Below are 20,634 nucleotides of genomic sequence, written 5' to 3'. Positions count from 1 at the left end.
TTTCTTTCTCCAGTGTTAATCATGCAAGTGATATAAAAAGTAACTTTCTATAAGTTTTAATCACACATATTTCAGTCCTCAAACAGAGTGTTCAGACAATGCATTTTTAAACATCACTATTACGCTATGCAGTAGTGTATGATGAGGAGCTGCTTCATTTGTTTTAAGAGAGAGAAGGAGAGAGAGAAATCTGTATTTCATTTGTTACACTGCTAACTTCACTTTAGGTAATTGCATTCAGCTTTATTATTGCCCAGAGCAATAACTGATTGTTAGTTATTGAAGTCTGAAATGATTTTCTCATCTCCCAGGGGAATCTGAAGATTTACATGGAGCACAGCAGCAACTAATAGATATAATCTGGTCATAATGTAGCCAAAAATGTGTTATTTACTTGTTGAGACCATGGATGTTGAACATTCTAACATTTCCTTGAGAAGTAGGGCAGATTTTACTCATGATTTTGCATTTCTGAACCAATAAATAATCCACAATATGGCATAATAAAAATTATATCTTGTAGTTTACATATTTAAAAAATTTAAAACATTACTATAAAAAATAAAGTATTCATCCAATAAATAGTTACACATACATAAGCCATTTTAAAGCATGTACATTTGCCAGACGTTATGTAAATATAACATTAAAACCACAAAATATTAAAAACTTACCAAAATACAGCACCTGTCCAACCCAAAACAAAAGTTAACAGAAGTCAAAAAGCCTCTTTTACACTGTATTGTCGAAGGCTTTCACGAGCTGATTCAACTGGTTCTGGTAGGTTTTCCAGGCTGTGTGGCCGTGGTCACACAGCCCGGAAAACCCACCAGAACCTCTTTTACACTTTTCACAGCTTTGGTGCCACCACTGAGAAGACCCTGTTTCATGTTGCCAACCAGTAAACCTCAGACAATGGGGACCACAACAGAGTCAGGCCTTAAGGTACCCTGGTCACAAACTATGTGGAGTTTATTCGGAACCAGTACATTGAACTGAGCCTGGCAACTGCCAATGCAGTTGTTTCAAAGTGGAATTGATATGCTCCAAATGATTTTCTCCATTAATAATCATTGTGCTATTGTAATAATTCACTTCCTAAATGATTGCATGCCTGTGTGAACAAAACAGGATGTGAACAGTTATGATAAATCAACAATAGCACAATATCCAGAAATGTGTATCCAGACTTAGGTGTCATAGTCTCAGATTTTCAAGCATCTACATCTGAACTAATAATAAAAGTTGGTAAAGTTACTTTTCACATGTGTATTGATAGACTATTACTGTTCAAACACTCTTCCAGTTTCAAAAGACATAATCCCATGTTACATGGTTTTATTCTAACGGTTTTATTCTAATATCCCCCTGTACAAGCACAACATAATATGTTCCCCTGTACAAGCACAACAAATATAGAATTTTACTTATTTATGTATTGTTCACCTTTCTCATAGGGACCTAAGGCAGAGTATGCATAGTGAGTCAGTACAAAACAAAATGAGACATTCAGTAACTAATGCATTAAGAGATGAGAAGCCTGGAACCACAGAAACAGAAGCATAGCATAAATATTAACATAACACATTAAGTGATACAGAAATGACATAATAGCATTCTACTTACAATATGCTATGTACAGCAGTATAGACCATAATGCCCAATCATTTATCCAACTAAATTTGTGAACCATTTTGTGCTGTTCAGTCTTACTACCTGCCCAGAAAAGTCATCTTGAATAATTCAGATTTGTGTAGTTTGCAGAAATCCAGGAGAGTGGGAGCTTTTCTGACCTCCTCAGGCAGACCATATCAAAGGCGAAACTCACATTGGATAAAGTATGCATATGGGCAGTTGATTATTTATTTCTTTATTATTTAAATTTGTTATATCGCCCACTCCCGAAGGGCTCTGTGTGGTGCACAGCCTAAAACATCAAGTAAAATACATCGTAAAACAGAAAAAATACAGCATAAAAGCCTAAAATCAACTGTCAGACGGCGATCAATAACCAAATCAGGGTAGCCAAATGATCTTATGCCCCCACAAACAGAATAGGGGATAGATCTATCGGCGGCTGGCTCCCACGAAGGCCCGGTGGAACAGCTCTGTTTTGCAAGCACTGCAGAATTATTTAAGATCACACAGGGCCCGGATGGTCGGAGGTAGAGTGTTCCACCAGGCTGAGGCCAAGGCACTAAATGCCCTGGCCTGGGTAGAAGCCAGCCATGTCATAGAGGGGCCAGGGACCACCAGTAAATTGACCTCTGCAGAGAGCAGAGACCGAGTCAAGATGTAAGGGAGAGGCGGTCCTTGTTGATTTTGCCCATTTTCAGGTTGTCCTCTTCAGAAGCTCCTGTGGACACGAGCAGAGTTGTAGTGTGGAGCGTAGAGCGAGAGGCAGTCCCATAAATAATAGAGGCTAAGATCATGAAGGGCTTTAAATATGATAGCCAATATCTGGGGCCGTTTCTGCACTGAGACAGCATCGGGACTGTAAAAGGGGTCAGAGGGCAGCGTGGATGTGTCTTTCCAGCTGCCCGGAGCTGTACAGGCAGGCAAGGTAATTCCCTCACACACACTGGAGGGGTCAACAGCAGTGGCCTCATGCCAATGCGGTTCACACCACATCGGCGTGAAGACGCTGCTTTTGAAAAACCTCACTCGGGGAGCGTGGTTTGGAAACGGTGTCTTTGTGCTGCTTGGGTGGGCCCAGCATGGTGCTGCTGCAATGCAGCAGCACCTGCTGTGCAAACAGCGCCCCAGGGACAGTGTTTTTACTGTCCCTAGGGCACTGTTTTCCACCCATGCAAAAACAGCCTTAAACTGAGCTCAGTAAGAAATGGGCAACCAAAGGAGCATCTGTAGAATGGGAATACTATTCATGCTCTGTCCAGCACCCACTAATAGTTGAGCTGCTGCATTGTGGACCAGTTGGAGTTTCAGATTTTGAGGGGAGATCAATGTACAGTGCATTTCAGTAGTCTAGTTCTAATGTTACTGCGGGCTGGATCCAGGTAGCCAAGTCAGGTATATCAATGTATGAAGAAGAAGAAGAGTTTGGATTTATATCCCCCCTTTCTCTCCTGTAGGAGACTCAAAGGGGCTTACAATCTCCTTGCCCTTCCCCCCTCACAACAAACACCCTGTGAGGTAGGTGGGGCTGAGAGGGCTCCGAGAAGCTATGACTAGCCCAAGGTCACCCAGCTGGTGTGTGTGGGAGTGTACAGGCTAATCTGAATTCCCCAGATAAGCCTCCACAGCTCAGGTGGCAGAGCTGGGAATCAAACCCGGTTCCTCCAGATTAGATACACGAGCTCTTAACCTCCTACACCACTGCGTAGGAGGCCATCTTATGGCCCTAGGCTGAGTTAGAAGAAAGACTTTTCTGCAACTGCATTAACTTGCTTCTCCAGTAATAAAGTTGGATTCAGTGTATCACCAAGTTTTTTTAACTGAGTCAGTTGAACTCCATCAGTTGAACTCCATCAAAAGTATGGGAAACAATGTTCTTCACGCCCTCCACCTTCCTAACTAGCATTACCTCTGTCTTTTCAAGAGTTAGTTAAACCGATAAAATGGAACAGGCTGGGAAGTGTAACCATGGTGAACATGTTCTATTAAAGCAGCTGTTCTCACCCAACATAAAAGTTTTATGAAGTATCAGGCAATTTCTTTGGAGATATAATGGAGGAGGAGGAGGAGGAGGAGGAGTTTGGATTTGTATCTTTCTCTCCTGCAAGTGACTCAAAGGGGCTTACAATCTCCTTGCCCTTCCCCCCTCACAATAAACACCCTGTGAGGTAGGTGGGGCTGAGAGAGCTCCGAGAAGCTATGATTAGCCCAAGGTCACCCAGCTGGCGTGTGTGGGAGTGTGCAGGCTAATCTGAATTCCCCAGATAAGCCTCCACTGCTCAGGCAGCAGAGCTGGGAATCAAACCCGGTTCCTCCAGATTAGATACACGAGCTCTTAACCACCCCTTATGTTGTTAATCAATCCTATTCAGATCAGTGTTCAGCGCATATGATCCCAGGTTCTTTGCTCTTCCAATTTAGGTTTTTTACAGTTAGTTGTTATGGCTTCTAATAAATACAGAAAAATGATATGTGTTCATGAGCCCCCTGCTGAGAACACCTGCCAATTGTTTCTTTCTATCAAATCAATACCATGCCCCTGTGAACAAAATGCTTTGTTCTGCTCATGCAACAAGCAAGAATCACTAGAAGTGCAATCCGAGAGTCATTTGACCAAAGTAGTTCAAAACAGTCAACTAACTACAAGTGAAGTCGCCTAAATCAAACCAGAAAGGTACTAGCTGCTAATGTGACACATTGTTCCATGATGGACTGCAGATAATGGGCACTAAAACTGTCATGTATCACACTGAAGTCATACATCATGTCAGTCTTCCGTTGGAAGAAGCCCAGTCAAACCACTGTTACAGAGGGGGTATCTTTTCCTCTCGAAATAGTGGAAGAATTGCAGCTTAAATTAATATTCCTCCAACTCCCCAGAGCACTGTCCATCTCTTCTTTAACATATATTTCCTCATTAACTCCTGCGGTTGCTGCTTACTTTTATGCTCAGAGCACAGCCTGTGGAACTCAGACATGGCATAGAACTAATTTAAAGAATGATGCAGTAGAAAGAGTTGTTCACAGCAATCCTAACTAGAGACATACCTTTTTAAACTTGTTTACTCCAGTAGGGTTTAGATGTTGGTACCTTTGTTCAGGATTGCACTGCTGGTTTTTTTATCCTCCCAGCTGCTGGAAACATCACAAGGCAGCCTGTTTTCAGGATATTCCATAGATAAAATTATTACATATGCTTCCATTTTTGAACACCACATGTAAAATTTCATTGGAATTGCTTAGGTCATTTTTAGTTTGTTTATTTGTTGAAAATTGGCATAGTTCTTTAGGAGATACTTCCAATTATATGTTCATTGGATACCTCACCCATAATCTATATCTATAAACGTGAAATACCACTCACGGACCCACTGACTGACTCATGTACAGAACTAAAAAACCACCGAACTACAATGTTGAAATTTGGCACACCAGTTCATTATGTGGTTTAGGTGCTCACTAAGAAAGGATTTTTCAAAATATTCAGTTTTACTCGAGTTATTACACATTTACTGTTTTAACTGCTTATCTCTGGCCATCTGCGCATACATTCTAAGGGCAAACCAGACCCTCAGTCCACAGACATGCTGTACGAACATTCTAAGGGTGACAGTTAAACACCACTAGCTTCAACAAACAGTCTGCAAAAAAGCATGCTGAATGTCACCCTGAAGTTAACAGACAGGCAGTGAAAAAGTACTCCTCCACCCACCCTCACGTTAACAACACCGCCACAGCCAAATACAATCAAAACAGATTACAAACCACACTATCACCTTGGACTATTAAACATTTGTCGGGTTTTGCATATGGACATCAGATTGATTACTGTGCAGACAAGTTTACTGCTCTCAGCCTCTGATTACCCTGTGCTTGGTGTCATGCTCTGAAGTGGTGGGATGAGTCCCCAGGAATGTGCTGCAGTGGCGGTACAGTCCAGCTCCCTGCCCTTCAACCCTACCCTGAACCTCTTCATAGCCTTCTCACTCATCAGCATCCAATGGCAGAACACTTCCTTTCTGCATCCTGAAAATACAACGGCTGCTTCCACATGACGTCTTTTGGAGCCCACCAGGTGAAAGAGAGCAATAACACATTGCAGTAGAAAAAGACAACTACAGGAAGCGGTTGCAAAATATGCGAAAACAAACCCATCAGTCCACAGACAGGCTGTGAGGAAATATGTTGCATGTCACCCCAAAGTTCACAAACAGGCTGTAAAGAAGTATGTTGAATGTCACCCCGAAATCCAAAGAGCCTGTGATGAAGTATGCGTAGCAAAGCACGGATGCCCTGCTAGTGACTGATAAATGCATGCAAAGAAAAAATGGCTGTGAGCTTGAGAGTTCTTGAAGTCAACTAACAGTGTGTTCCTATACAGTCTAGAATAAATCTGCATGGGATTTCACTATTCCCTATGAAAATTAGTCTGCTAGCTGACAAAATGATTTACCCTGGAATTTAAATTCCACTGCGTTCATTGTGTCAGATTTCCTACCTGATACAGCAACACATTCAAGATGTCTACTTTGGGATCAAGATCAGGGTTTTGTTTTTTAGTGAGTAATGAATTTATTTCAAAACCTCCGATTTGAAAAAATGACTATAAATAGTGTGTGTGAATGAATGAATGAATGAATGAATGAATGAATGAATGAATGAATGAATAGAACAGTACATATATGTTTGTTAATGTACAGAGTAATATATACTTGATTTTGTATTGACTCCAAAATATCATGTGACTTGTCAGTACTGCGTACTTTGTTTTAAATAGGTTACTTAGATAGTATATTAAGCTCACAGACAGGTTTTATAAATAAACTAAATATGCATTAACCAATTATGACAGTACTGTGAATAATTTATGTACTGCATTACATAATTTAGATTGCAGTATCATTATAGAAACTCAGAGCAACCAAAACCCAATTTTTAAAATGAATTCTTCCATTGCTATTAGAGAAACTTACAATAGAGCCCAGTAATTAGTATAATATATGCAAATATAAGTAAGTTAGTAGGAGATACTCAGTTTACAACAGGTTTTTGTATTTTGCAAAAATTAACATTTAATCACAATTCAGTGGACCATCAATAGGGTCATTGCACAGGGGCCCTGCTCATCTTCTCTGTATCATTGCAATAGTAGTATACGTGTCACCAAATTCTACCAATAAATTAGCAGTAGTAGCTATTTTTTCTGTTCCCTATTCTAACAAGCATTAGTACATTTGAGACATACATTGGAACAGATAACTATCTTACTTTTGAACAGATAACTTACTTAATTTGTCTTGCATTTATGCATAATGCTGCTTTATAGTACAGCTTGACAAAGGACTGTTCCATGCTATGAACCACAAAAGGACTTCCTGGATCAAAGTTTTAAGCAAACTAATCTGAGGCTTCTATTAAAATGCTCAAGAAGCTACCAGGCTACAGGAGAGTCCCTCTGTGTATAAACATTTAATGCTAATACAGTGATCTTACTTTCACAGCCATATGTGATGGAGACTTCAGCTGGATGTCCTAGTGTAGTATTAAATTAGCCATTGTTGGAACAAGAACACTCTATTTAAAAAGAAAGATGTAAATATATTCTTTAAGAAATGGTTAATGAAGCCATGCCGGCAGGTAGTTGTTGGGATTGTGAAACTGTGAAATTTATAGGGCCAATAAAAGTTATTAGCATGCACTGCGTATGGATTTCTTGTCACACTCAGTGGTAATAACAGATAAGTAAGGACTGGTATACATAGCCAGTCATGACTATTTCTTTGGGTTTACGGTGAGCATTTCCTCCTTGACAAAATAGTTTTGCTGATATACTCAAAAATGTAAGCTGAAAATGTATTTAACTGCAGACTTCTTCCATGTGAGACGATTGGCTGTAAAAATGGGAATTCCTTGTTGCAAAAGAGTAAAGTGACTCAACTGATGACATTGTCTTTGTTGGGACCAACTCCTCATTCTTACTCTCTGAACCAGAAACCAGTGTGGTGTAGTTCTTGGACTGGGATCTGGCAGACTGCAGTACGAATCCTCTCTTGTTGTCAAAGCTCGCTTGGTAACTTTTAGCCAGCCACACAGTCTCAGCACAGGGTTCTTGTGACTATAAAATGGAGAAGAGAATTATGTAAACCACTCTGAGTTTCCTTTGAGGAGAAACTGTCATGGTGTCCACAGTAGGAGAGACGGGTCTGTAGGTGTGTGGATAGAAGGCCATTAAGGGCTTTGTAGGTGATAGCAAGGTATAAGTAAAGCAAACAAATACTGCACCCAGCATTACTATTGGAGGAGCACCTGTCAACAAAAAAAAAATAAGGACTCTTTCCTTATATCCTTATTTATTCCTTACCTTGAACCAGATGATCTGGCCTTGTGGATCTATGTGATGTGTAACCTCAAGGCTCTATGTGGCTCCATGTGGTTCTAAGGTACAGTCAGAAGTGGGATCCAACCAGTTCTCACCACTTCTCTAGAAGTGGTTACTAATTTTTTCTGAGTGCCGAGAAGGGGTTACTAAAGCAACCTCCCTGCCCAATAGGGACTGGAGGTGCGTGTGTGCAGCTGCGCCACTGTTTGAATCCCACCACCACTGGAACCTGTTATTAAAATTTTTGGATCCCACCACTGGGTACAGTGGCTCTATATGGCTAAGTCCTTAAAATAACCTCAGAAGTTTGTTGGTACAGAATGGTGCAGATTGGTTAGGATCTGGAACTAGGAAGAACATGCAAATCTGCACTCACTCCATTGGCTATCAATCAGTTACCAGGTTCATTTTAAATGGCTGTCACCTACAAAGCCTTTAACTGCCTTCTATCCACAAAGCTTCAGGCCCATCTCTCCAGGAGGGTGCTTTTATAAGAAAATAGTAAGGTTATGTCAGCCATGGTTGGTTTTCACCATGTGCTCAGTGTCCTTAGCAAAGATAATTCTTTGCCTCTATGTTTAGAATAGCTGTTTCAAACCACAGCACACTCAGAAAATAATATAATTGCCTCCATCTTCTTCTCACTTAGACACTTCAAGTTAATTATTAGTATAGATGACTGACATATTAGAAATTTTATTTATTTACTTGCTTTGTCCTGGAATAAAGTTTGATGGAGCTGGTTTCATCAGAAACTATAGGCTTTTTTGGTAATTTCTCCTCCAAATCCCTAATGAATTACTAAGGGTCCCTGTCAAGTGCTGGAAAATAAGAAAAAAATAATACTGTGAAAGTCAGAATATGTTTTTGCTCTGTATGGGAAAAAGCCTGTTGTTTTTTATTCTTGCAAGAACTAGTCCACTGAACTTAGCATAGACTCTGAGGTCTCAGTGAGAATGCCATGATTAATGAGTTAGCCATTAATGTCAGTAGATTGAACAACTAAAATCTGATTATATTAAAGTGCTTCCCAAACATTAGGGTCACATTAACAGTTTATTGAAACAAGCTGATAAAATTTTAAATGGTCATCTAATTCCCCAGGGCTCCTAATTGTTGCATGATAAATCACTCTGTAGAGAAATCTATTACATTGTTCCAAATGAGAAAATGCAATTTACTGTACCATTAGTGTGGTGGTCGAAGCATTTCAGTTCTTGGCTGGGGGAGTTTGTCCAGAAGAAGATAAAATTCCACTCTTGTGTTTGCCAAACAGAATCCCTTCAAGCTTCACACATTACAGTAAATATACATTTACAAAGACAGAAAGACAGTAATGTGTGTGATGGAAAGAAGGGGGGGGGGGCAATATCATAATATAAATCCAGTATGTCAACAAAACTGAATTCTGAACTAATGCTTGAGTAAATTTCATTGAATGACTTAAGGTCATATCATTCTCCTCTTTTAGCTGCCCAGTCATATCTAAAAATATGAAACATAAATTATTCCACATTCCAGATCACATTTTAATTCAAAAAGTATTTTGACTACACTAGCATCACAATAGAAAACATACATGCTCCTTTACAGATTTTGAGATACATGGGTATCTTACATATGCACATTTCCCACTGGAAACAATTTATTGACACAAAAAATGCATGTGTGTCTGGTGTCTCCATTACCTTCATGCACAACACAACCACGTGTGCTCCTATATCCATTAGAGTTTTCTGAACTGGGATGCTTGGTTGATATTTAAGAAAGCTGAATAATCTGTGAGGTGAACAATGCACACAACTATATATTTGAGGTTCCAGATCTCTCTATGTGGAGGAGTAGGAAGCACATTCTTCATTATCTTTTCATTCATTACATTTGGAGAGGAAAATATTGTCAGTCTAGTTGTCAGAGGAGATACGACTCTGAATATGGTCTACCCTAATGTACCATTGATATTCATAAAGTATTGATGCCACCAAAATTCAAGAAACAGAGTTCACAGAATATAAATTGGCCCGGATGAAAAGCTCACCAATATTCCAAACTGAGCGATATCCCCATGAGTTCTTCCGTAAAGTGGAAAACAATCTGAGAAATCCTATGGACCTTGAGAAAACAACATCTTTCATTTTGGATACTGATTTTCAAGATACTAGGAAGGAGTATGGTGGTTGGGATCAGGGATACCCTGCTTCGTCTTTGGTGTTGATCAACGCCAGGTCCATTAATAATAAGACCAAGGTGCTCCAGGATTTTCTTGGAGCCCAGCAGGTGGGACTCCTGGCGCGGTGTCACCGGGAAAACCTGGGTGCGCTAAGCTGTGAGACCGGGCCGCCTTTGTAGCGCAGGTCAGCGCCACCAGGTGGGTTTCTCGCGTGCCTCCACCAACCGCGAACACAGGGCCAGGGGGGTGGGGTGGCTTTGTTCACCCGTGAATCTATCCCCTTTAGGGCAGTCCCCTCCCGGAGATCGCCGGCATGGAAATGGGGCGGCCTTCCCGAAGTGGTTGGTCAGCGGAGAGGCTGCTGGTCCGTCCTCCTGGTGTACCGTTCGCCTAGCCGCACCGGGAGACGTGCTCTGCCAGCTGCTGCTGGAGGTGGTGTCAGACTGGCATTGCGGTTCCCAGGCTTATAGTCTTGGGGACTTCTTAACGTCCATGTCGACACCGCTTCATGCACGGCAAGCCGCGGAGCTGGTATCATCCATGGCTACACTCAGGCCTCTCTCTAATAAACTCTGGCCCCACCTCATGAGGCCGGGCATACGCTGGATTTTGGTCTTCGGGTCGGGAGTAAACTTCTGGTCGTGATCCTCTTGGTTCACAGAGTGCCATGGTCCGACCCATTATGCCCTGAAGGTTCGGGTGGACACGCCACAACACTTCGTTCCAGGGCGCTTAACGGGCCAATTTATGCGTTCGCCTACCAGCCGGAGACTTCTTTATGGATCCACTTCTGGTTTCCTTGAATGCTCTTGGCGGGACTTCCCTTGAACCTCGCCGCCAATTCTCGGGATGAGCAGGTGGAGGGACTGGAATTCCCGCCTCCGATGCCATCGTAGGTTGTTGCCCCCCGGCGTCTTCTACTTCCCCGCCTCGGGCGCGTACTCCCCTGGTACACTGGGAGCTAAGCGCTAATATGAAACGGGTGCTTAGGACGCCTAGGAGCCAGTGTGGAGGAAATTCGTGGACGAGGCTGCCAACATCTTATAGGACGCTTATGAAAGTTTCATGAGGTGTGGCTGGACGTAAGGAGGCGAAGAGGGCTTTCTTCTCCTCCTCTCTCAGATCTCGCTAGATTCAAGAAGTCCTCGCTCTAGCTACAATTATTCTCAGATAATTCGGTCTCTGAACCTCCTATCGGAGAGGTCCTCAAATTCACAATTGAGCATTAGCTGTGAGGCTTTTATGAGCTTTTTTATGATAAGGTCGCGTCAGCCTCCGCCAGGATCTTTCCCCGCTAATATTGGCTACAATCAGTGAACTGGGAGGCTCCTTTGCCGCCTTTCAGGCCCTTGTGCTTGACCCAGCTAGCTTTCCTTTGCTCTCTGAAGCCGCTGCTGACATGGACCTTAGCTGCTGTTAGGACCAACTACCTGTCCTTCTGGATCCGCGGCCCATCCTGGCTTTGTGGGCAAAATCCTTGCAGGGTGGAGCTACCAATTCCATCTGTTGAGTATCATCAATGGCTCCCTCGAGCAAGGAGTCTTTCCCGATGGGTTGAAGGAGGCAGTGGTCCGCTTCCACTTTAAAAAAGACCCCCCGCTTCTCAATCTTTCGTCTCCTGGGGAAGGTAATTGGAGAGAGTGGTGTTGGAGCAGCTTCAAGGTTTCTGATGATGACGCTCTTCGGACTTTCCAGTCCTAAGCTTCCGTGGCTGGGCATGGACGGAGACTGTTCTCACGCCGCCTACAGATACACTCCGTGATTCAGCTCTCGAATCCGAGGCGTGGATCGGGCGCTGCTGGTATTGTTAGATCTTACCGCAGCGCTTGATGTGGTCGCCACCACGCACCTTTTGACCCACCGCCTGGCCGCCTCCGGGGTGCGCGGGCACTGTCCTTCAGTGGATTGCCCCGCTCCTTCTCGGGTCAAGTCAGCAAGTGAGGTGCGCGGGACCAGGCCTCCCGGAAGTGCCCGCTTGATTGCAGTGTAATTCCCAGGGGGCTCTACTATCCCCGCTGCTATTTAATATCTACATGCCACCCCTTGCTCCTCACTGGTACAGAGTTTTGGGCTGACCTGCCATCAGCAATACACTGATGACACCTCCAGCTGATTCTGTTGATGGAGGGGGGGAATAACAGTCGCCGCCTCTGCTGCCTCTCCAGCACTGGGCTTGGAGGTGGTTGCTGGTTGGTTGCGCGCAGAGCAGGTTGCTAAACTAAACCCATCGAAGACGGAGATCCTGGCTTGGGCCGCCAGGGGACAGGGATTTTTTCCAGCCACCGTGTGGGAGGGGGGCCACATTACGCCGACCCTCCGCGGCGCAGAGCCTGGGGGTCCACCCGGACTTGTCTCTCTCAACGGCGACCCAGGTGGCCCCTACAACCCGGGCTGCCTTTTTTTTCACTTCCTCGCCAGGCCCGGCGCTGGCTCCTTTCCTCTCCTGGGCAAGCGGACCTAGCCACGGTGATCCATGCGCAACGGTCACCTCCAGGATTAGGACTATTGTAACTCGCTTCTATAGGGTCTTCCTTATGGCTTTTGATCCGGGAGACTAAAAAATCTGGAAGTCCAGCATGCAGCGGCGCTGCTTTTACTCACAGGCAAGTGGGTGTTTACATCTACGCATCACATTCAGCTCTGTATTGGCGCCAGCTGCACTGGCTCCCTGTGCAGAGTTCCGGATCATCTTCAAGGTGCTGGTGTTGGGACCTTTAAGCTGCCTTACGCGGCCTGGGACCCTCGCATCTCGGTGACCGCGATCACCCCATATGTCCCTGCACGGCCTCTCCGCTCCGCTGTGAGGCTAATCTTCTAGTGGTCCCTGGCTCCCTCTATGATGGGGTTGGCTTCCACGCCGGGCCAGTGGCCTCTTACTGCTCTGGCCTCTGGCCTGGTGGAACACCCTTCCTCCAGCAGAGTTCAGGCCCTGCGGGACCTCAATGAGTTCCGCAGGGCCTGTAAAATGGAGTTGTTCCGCCGGGCCTTTGGAGAGACCAGCCGCTGAAATGGTGCCCCCCCCCCAATTGGCCTTTCATCTTGGCCATTATCAAATGTGACTCATCACCCTCCTCCCCCTTTTTTTGGGGAGAATTTTAAAAATGGGGTTAGTCGGACGCCTCTATTATTACTTTTACTGCTATTGTTATCGCTGTTTTAAAGATTTTATAATTCGTCTATTTATATTTTTTGTTGTACACCGCCCAGAGCCCTCCGGGGATGGGGCGGTATAGAAGCTGTAACAATAAATAAAATAAATAAATAAAGGAAAGGAAGCTTTTCAGTCTTCTAGATCTCACTCTCATCTGTTGCACATCCAGTTCTATCACCAAACAAGAGGGTACCCAGAAGTACTTATGGAAACTCCATATTCTCATAGGCGCCTGATGGGGTTAACAGAAGCACACCAGGATTTTTGAAGTTTGGAACTGGGTTCTGAAATAATATGAGTTACTTCTCAGGAAATTAGCTCAGGTTACTGAGCCAATTTTTGAATCGATCCAGGTGAGTTTGACCATCATAAGTTTTAAATGCTGTGATGTATTGATAGGTTTTTCTGATGTCAAGGAACTGTCACTCCCCCTCCCCAAAATGTTACTAGTTAGAGTAGAGAATGAAGTGAATGGAAAATTTCCATTTCAGCCATTCATATATCGCTGGAAATTTTAAGAGTCCATTTGGACTCATTTTGGGAGTGGGAAGCAAGATACAATATTTTAAATATATCATGTGGTGTTATGTGCAATCTGGGAATGCTGAGAAACAAATATTGATGGCAGATGCTGGAGCTGTTTCAAAATTTACAGATTAAACAATACCATCTGTAACTATTGTTTTAGGTGTTTCTAGTACCACTGTGCACATGTGATCACAATTAAAGCAAGATCCCATCACGGATCTTCTAATTATGATTTGTTATTGTACACGTATGTAGTTTACTAGAGCACCAGTGTTGTTTTCAGGTCCTAATGTGCAAACTAAACATGCACATTAGTTTACTGGAAAGGGTTTAGCTCAAAATGAAACACTCTAGATTACTCTAGTTTCATGAGAAGCATAAGGGTAATTTTGCATAAATGGCTTGAGGACATATAAAGGTTCAATTAACTTCTACGTTAGGTTATTTAAACTATCACAATATTCATGCTATATTCAATTTTTAATGTTTAAAAATAAGTGAGAATTCATGCTGTATCTTCAGTGGGTCCATACTGGTGTCTGTCATGGGGAGAGTATTTTCTTGGCTATAGAGAACACAACTAAAAGTGAACATTTTATAGCAATAGGTGAAGTAAGTACCATTTTGACAATATCTTCACAGCATCCTTTGAAATGTCACTGATGGCATAAATATCATAATAACATTTAATTAATGTTAAGTTGGCACATACCCAGGAACAACACCATAAATACTGACATTCCAACATGTTTAGTATGGGAAATAAAACAGCAGTATAAGATCTATGTCTTTAGTAAAAGGAATTTCTTGGTTCCCTCTTACAATATGTGACTTTATCTGTGTTAAAAGTTATTGATGTCAAAAGAATTTACATGCAGCTACTAAGAGTGTGATATTAAGGGGGCTGGACCAAATGTGCTCAGATTGCTGACTGACCTTTACATGAATGTATCTCTAATCTATGTTGGTGTAAGGGCTAGTTATGATGGTGCAGGTCTCCGCTGCCAGCGGGCACAACTGAGGCATAGGACCCTGTGCCAGGATGATTGTGTGTGGTTCTGGGGATATGGTCATGGTCAGAGTTAATCAGCTTCCTAAACCCTTTCAGCCTAGGAACACTTTGTGTCAGAGGCAGAAAGTTACACCAACAAACAATATGGCATAGCCTATGGGTACCAGTTTTACTCAAAATCAAGTTCCCCCACACTGCCATAGCCATGCCCATGAAGCACAAAGCAGCTGAGAATGTTGACTGCAGCTGTAACCGATCGTTTCCTTCTCTGGTGGCCAAGTCCCCTCCCTAGCACCCAATCATGCCCTCCAGCCCTACCAAAAACTCAGCTAGGATGACCCTCAGCTCACAAGGTAAGGTGCCAGGCACAGGACTCAGTGTCAGAGCTCCCTGACAAACAGACTTAGAGCAAGAGGCATTTGCTGGGGGTGTGGAGGGAGCACAGAAAGGGCACTTAGTGCTTCTGGAAGAGCAGTTGCACAAACACCCAAAGGGAGAGCAAAGTCCGCACTCCGTGGCTGACCACTCTCATTTCAGAACTCTAACTGGCACCCCATCTCTGGAGGCTTGATCTAAAGGGATGACCATGCATTGACAGGAAAGAAGGGACCTTCCCTGTTCCCCTTGCTCATGGACAGCTAGAGCTATGGCCTCCCCACAATATGGCCCCTCATGAACAAGGGCGAATGGTGCACAAGAAGTGTTCCAAGAGAGCTGCCAGGAAAGTATTCTGCTCCACACTGTATTCAGTATTCAGCTCCACACTGTAAAGTATTCAGCTCCACACTGTGCTGTAAACTCCTTCCTTTGCTGGGCTCCTCCCAAACAGGGCACTTTGTTGTGGAAGGACTTCTCCATTGTAAGTGGACAAGGTTGCCAAACAACCCATGAACTCATTCTTTTTCAAGAATGGAATTCTGTGAAGGAGCTGCCCTAGTAGATGAACCAGTAGCACTTGCTGAACTCTTCAGTGCGAAGACATGAATTCATGGTTTGGATTTCACCAGCCTGTGCCTTGAGGGCGGGATGGGGGAAAGGGGGTTGCGGCAGAGTTCTCCCCATGGGCCACAGAGTGAAGTCCCTGGCAGACCATGGCGAACATAGCTGCATCGAGCAAGGCACTGCTTGTTTAATGAAAGAATATTACAGAATATCTGTAACATTTATATCTATTAAGTGAAGTAACTTTTTGTACCAACGGATCAGTGGGTTGACAAGATAACAGAAATCACTGTCTAGAAAAGCTCAATAGACAATTTTGTCTTATACTTTGGGTGTATTTCTAAGAAATGTTTAAAGCAAGTTTTTGAGGGAATTTTATGCTATTTTATACTAGGCATTGGATTTTTTGAGCAATGAACATGTGAAGCTGTTTTATACTGAATTATGCTATTGGCCAGTCAAGGTCAATATTGTCTACTTGGACTGGCAGTAGCTCTCCAGAGCCTCAGGCAGAGGTCTTTTACATCACTCACTACATGATCCTTTAACAGCCCAATCCAGACCACAGAGGCAGTTGGGGATGGTGCTGCTGCCATGCTACTCTGCCATGTCCAGAGGGTTTCTAGAGGCACAGTGAGGGAAAAAACAGGAAAAACCCTACCAACCTTCAGAAAGCTCTCCACTGGGACCAATGGTCTTACACCACCCCAAAAGGTCCAAAGGGTGGTGTCAGTTCAGGGCCAAGGCTGTGGTGCAACTGGCGGCAAACCCCGGGTCGGAATGCCCCGGCCTACCCTCTCCCCATACTGGTGTCCATTTTGAATGCTAAAGCAGCCTCACCATGGCCAGGACTTCTAGCTTTTGTGGCAGTGGGGCTGCGAGGTGCTCAGCTGCCTGCATATTGAGTCCCCCACCAGCAAATCTGCCCCTTGCGCCAGCAGAGTACCCATGCTGGAGCAAAGCTGCACTGGCTCCCTGGGTAGGTCCACCCCCATCCCAATTGGATTGTTAGTTTGAGATGCCAGAGATTGAACATCCCAAGCATAGGCTCTATCACTCTACTTTCCCTCACATGTGGATATGTAAAAGTATCTTGGCTGCTTTTTATCTGCTTTGTGTCTTATTTAATTTAGAAGAAGAAGAGAAGAAGAGTTTGGATTTATACCCCCTCCCCTTTCCTCTCCTGTAGGAGACTCAAAAGGGCTTACAATCTCCTTTCCCCCTTCCTCACAACAAACACCCTGTGAGGTGGGTGGGGCTGAGAGGGCTCCATAGAGCTGCCACTAGCACAAGCTGTCACTTCCAGAAGCCCACAGCTGGCAAGTGTGGGAGTACACAGGCTAATCTAGTTCCCCAGATAAGCTTCCACAGCTAAAGTGGCAGAGCGGGGAATCAAACCCAGTTCTCCAGATTAGAGTGCACCTGCTTTTAACCACTACACCACTGCTGCTCCTTTATGACTATATTTTAGCCATTTCCCCATTTCTACCTCCCTCCCCAACCAGAATGGAAAATTGCTGCGATAAATAGCTTTGTTTGGTGTATCAAACATGTATGCATGTTATAAAAAGAATAAAATGAAATGTTCTCCAGGGACAACATCACCTACATTGGATGTCTGGAAAGGTGGCCATAGGGGGCTTTATCTCAAAAAGTAAATGTTGTGTAGCATGAAAGGGGCTAGTGGAAATCAACCACAGGCATAATCCACCAGGAATTTCTTCTGCTCAGTCCTCTTTGAAATAAATGAGAAGTGTTATACATTTCATTGGTGCTTTCATGGGAGAAATTCCTCCAGTGTTCATTTGTATGCACATGTGCATATTTATTTATTCCACACATTGGAGAAAAGGTTGTACATTGCCATGCAGCTTTTCTTCGAAAGTGGTCAAGGTGACATATGTGAATGTAGTTACCACATTTTCCTCACACAACCATGTGAAGCTGAGAGAATATAACTGACCTTGGGGGAAGGGGCCATGGCTCAGTAGTGCAGCATCTGTTTGCTATGCAGAAGGTCCTAGGTTCAATCCTCACCACCTCCAGTTAAAAGGACCACACGGCAGATGATATGAAAGATAGATCTGAGATCCTGGAGAGCCACTGACAGTCTGAGCAGACCGTACAATGGTCTTAATCAGCTTCATCTGTGACTCCAGTTAGTAAGAACTGAGTGGTGGATTTCGATCCTGGTCATCCAAGTCTGACTATACTACATACTGTGGTATGTTGGGGAGCATTCATTTCAATGGAGCTTGGTTAGGTGGATTTCCTGCAGCAGTCAACAAAATATCTTGGGCCAGTTCTGGGTGACAGTAAAACCAGGCCAGGCATGGAACATGATAAATGAACACCAATAAAAATCAAACTTCCTTGATGTTTTGTTTCCCTGGATATTTATTCCAAATCGTACAGATTCACGGTGCTTTTAATACTGTTGTCATCCTTGAAATAAATCACCATGTGTACTTCCTGTGATCTTTTCAGAAGGCAATAAAACAGATTGTTTTTAATGGCTGTTCCAGCAATGAAAAATATCTGTGTTAGGTGGAAACAACAAATTGGATGCTTTTTCAATTCCTTTTAATGGTGCGATGATCTTTGCAACATGCTGTGAAAAATATTCTCTTAATGATAGGCCTGTGGCACAACTTAAGGAGTCATCAAGAAATAAACGCTCGGCTGTCTGGCTGGCAGCTTGGTGTCCCTTAATTGAAGTATTATAAGATTCTGTGAAGAATAAACCCTCCGGGGTTTTGTAGCTAAATGGCACGGACACCTCTGATGAGACATGTAGATGAAGACATGTCAATAGAATCTTCACCAATTTGCTGTAATAGGAGGGACTGATTAATTTTCTAGCCATAGCTGCTTCTATTAGCTAACCTAAGGAACAATTTAGATTTTATTAAGCCATTCCTATCTTTTTGAGAGACTTCCATACCAGAGTTATTTATTTCCAAAGATGATATACTTTTTTGAATAAGGATCTTTGGTTTGTTATTAAAGAAGGACTCAAAAGATTCACTTCATTCAGATGCAAGTACTTTAGCAGAAGAAACTCTTTGCAACTTTCAGCAACTTAGCCCCCTTTCACTTAACTTGATCCTCTAGTACTAAACCTTTAAAAAAATGCTTCGTATCTGCTTGCAGTGGAAATGGCATTTCTTATATACATTTTTAATGTCCAAAAAGGGAAACTGAAGCCACTAAGTCAATAGTATATGGCTGGATCTTTTTATCTTTTTTTCCTCCTAGGCTTTGAAACAGCTTTTAATATTTTATTATAATTGCCCATGGACATCTAACATCATTTGGTTACACATAGTCAACTAATGCTTTATGTTTGAGGACTGGATTCAATAAAACATGAATTACCCCCATCTGATTGGGGCAACGCATTCTGAGATTTCTCTTTTCTTTTTTTATGCTGGAGCCAGACTACATTTCATATGCAGGGCTCCAAACCAAAAGTGGCATTGTACATTTCCTTCTGTGGTGGAATTTAAGGGTGTGCTATTGCAGCTTACATCACACACTTGCTAGTTCCTTTTCTCATGTGTTTGCATACCATCTTGTGTGCGTATAGGTTTTTAGAAACCTATCTTGTTTATGTGTACCTTGGGGGGGGGGGGAAACTCTCAGAGACATGATCTGAACATATTTTTTTCCTGCACAAATCATATCTTTTTATACAGAAAAACACATACAAGGTGTGTGCTCAAATAACTAATAAGTAACTATCCTGTTAGAAGAACACATGGTGGAAACATATTGCTGAACGGCATTGCTTTTGAATAGCAGGGGGAAAACAACGTAAGGCAGCCCTAAAATAAAGCAATAGACTATTTAGTTTATCAGGCTATCAAGAAGTCACATAAAAAGCATTATTATCACAGTGCCCTTCTATATCCCAAAAGAAGGTCAGTTGACCACTTTCCAATCTACCACAAGTGACCTTGTCTTCTCTTCCTCTGGGGATCAGGACCCTGGTTCCTTTTTCTCAGCTTGGATTTAACTCACTACAGAATCTCAGAGGGTATATGGTAAGAATCAGAAAATGACCTCTATAAAGAGTGGAGCAACCCAAAGATGACTGACCCTTCTCAGTTCCTTTCCCTTAACTAACATAGGTCCATTGTGCACAACACAGATAGGACGTCCTGAGGATTGGTGGGTGGGAAGAGGCATCTCTTGGAGGAACTCTGAACAGCTTTTTCCACAAGATGTCCTCAGGACACATAATCTCAGCTCTCTACAGAGGTGTACTAGCATGTTCTTCCAAAATCAGAAAAAACACGTATGGTGGATTTATAGAAACTACCACGTAGTTGGTTGTCAGGTACCTGAAGGTCCTGTCCTTGCTGGTGTAAACAAAGGCTGCATAAATTCCTCCTTCTCTTCATTTGCTGAGTTCTCCATGGCCAATTATATAAGTGGATCACATATGGGAAGGACAAAGATAACCCTGAACATCTGAGAGTTAATTCTTGGCCTGTTTATGTGCTGAGGGTAGACTAGTGATAGAGTAGATCTAAAGATCCTTCAAGCATAACATTTTTCTAAAATAACAGAATTATTTTCTTTAAAAGATTTGCCAAAATTTGATTTTGGAGAGAGGTTCTATAGAACAGTTCAATTTGATATGGCTTTGAAGGCTTTAGATTTAATCTGGTACTGAGTAGTTTAAGTAATGATATGCCATATTTTAATAATTTGTAGCACTGGCTCTCATCCCTCCCTTTTTACATTCAGCTCATCAGTTACTTTTTCTTCTTCAAGTCATCCAAGTAAAATTACAATTTATGATGCTCCAA

The 20,634-nt window shown here is 43.0% G+C and overlaps 1 non-coding gene across 1 annotated transcript; it reads right to left on the bottom strand.

Annotated features, from left to right (window-relative positions):
• Window positions 1-6,702: 6,702 nt before the first annotated feature.
• Window positions 6,703-6,809, bottom strand: LOC125439549. The gene has a single exon (XR_007245547.1). It is a non-coding gene; the product is annotated as a U6 spliceosomal RNA (small nuclear RNA).
• Window positions 6,810-20,634: the final 13,825 nt, after the last annotated feature.

Source organism: Sphaerodactylus townsendi, linkage group LG09 (genome assembly GCF_021028975.2).
Source record: "Sphaerodactylus townsendi isolate TG3544 linkage group LG09, MPM_Stown_v2.3, whole genome shotgun sequence".
In the NCBI taxonomy this organism is placed as follows: Eukaryota; Metazoa; Chordata; class Lepidosauria; order Squamata; family Sphaerodactylidae; genus Sphaerodactylus; species Sphaerodactylus townsendi.
The sequence above is the reverse complement of the archived record's forward strand: the minus strand, read 5'-3'. Positions and strand labels throughout refer to the sequence as shown.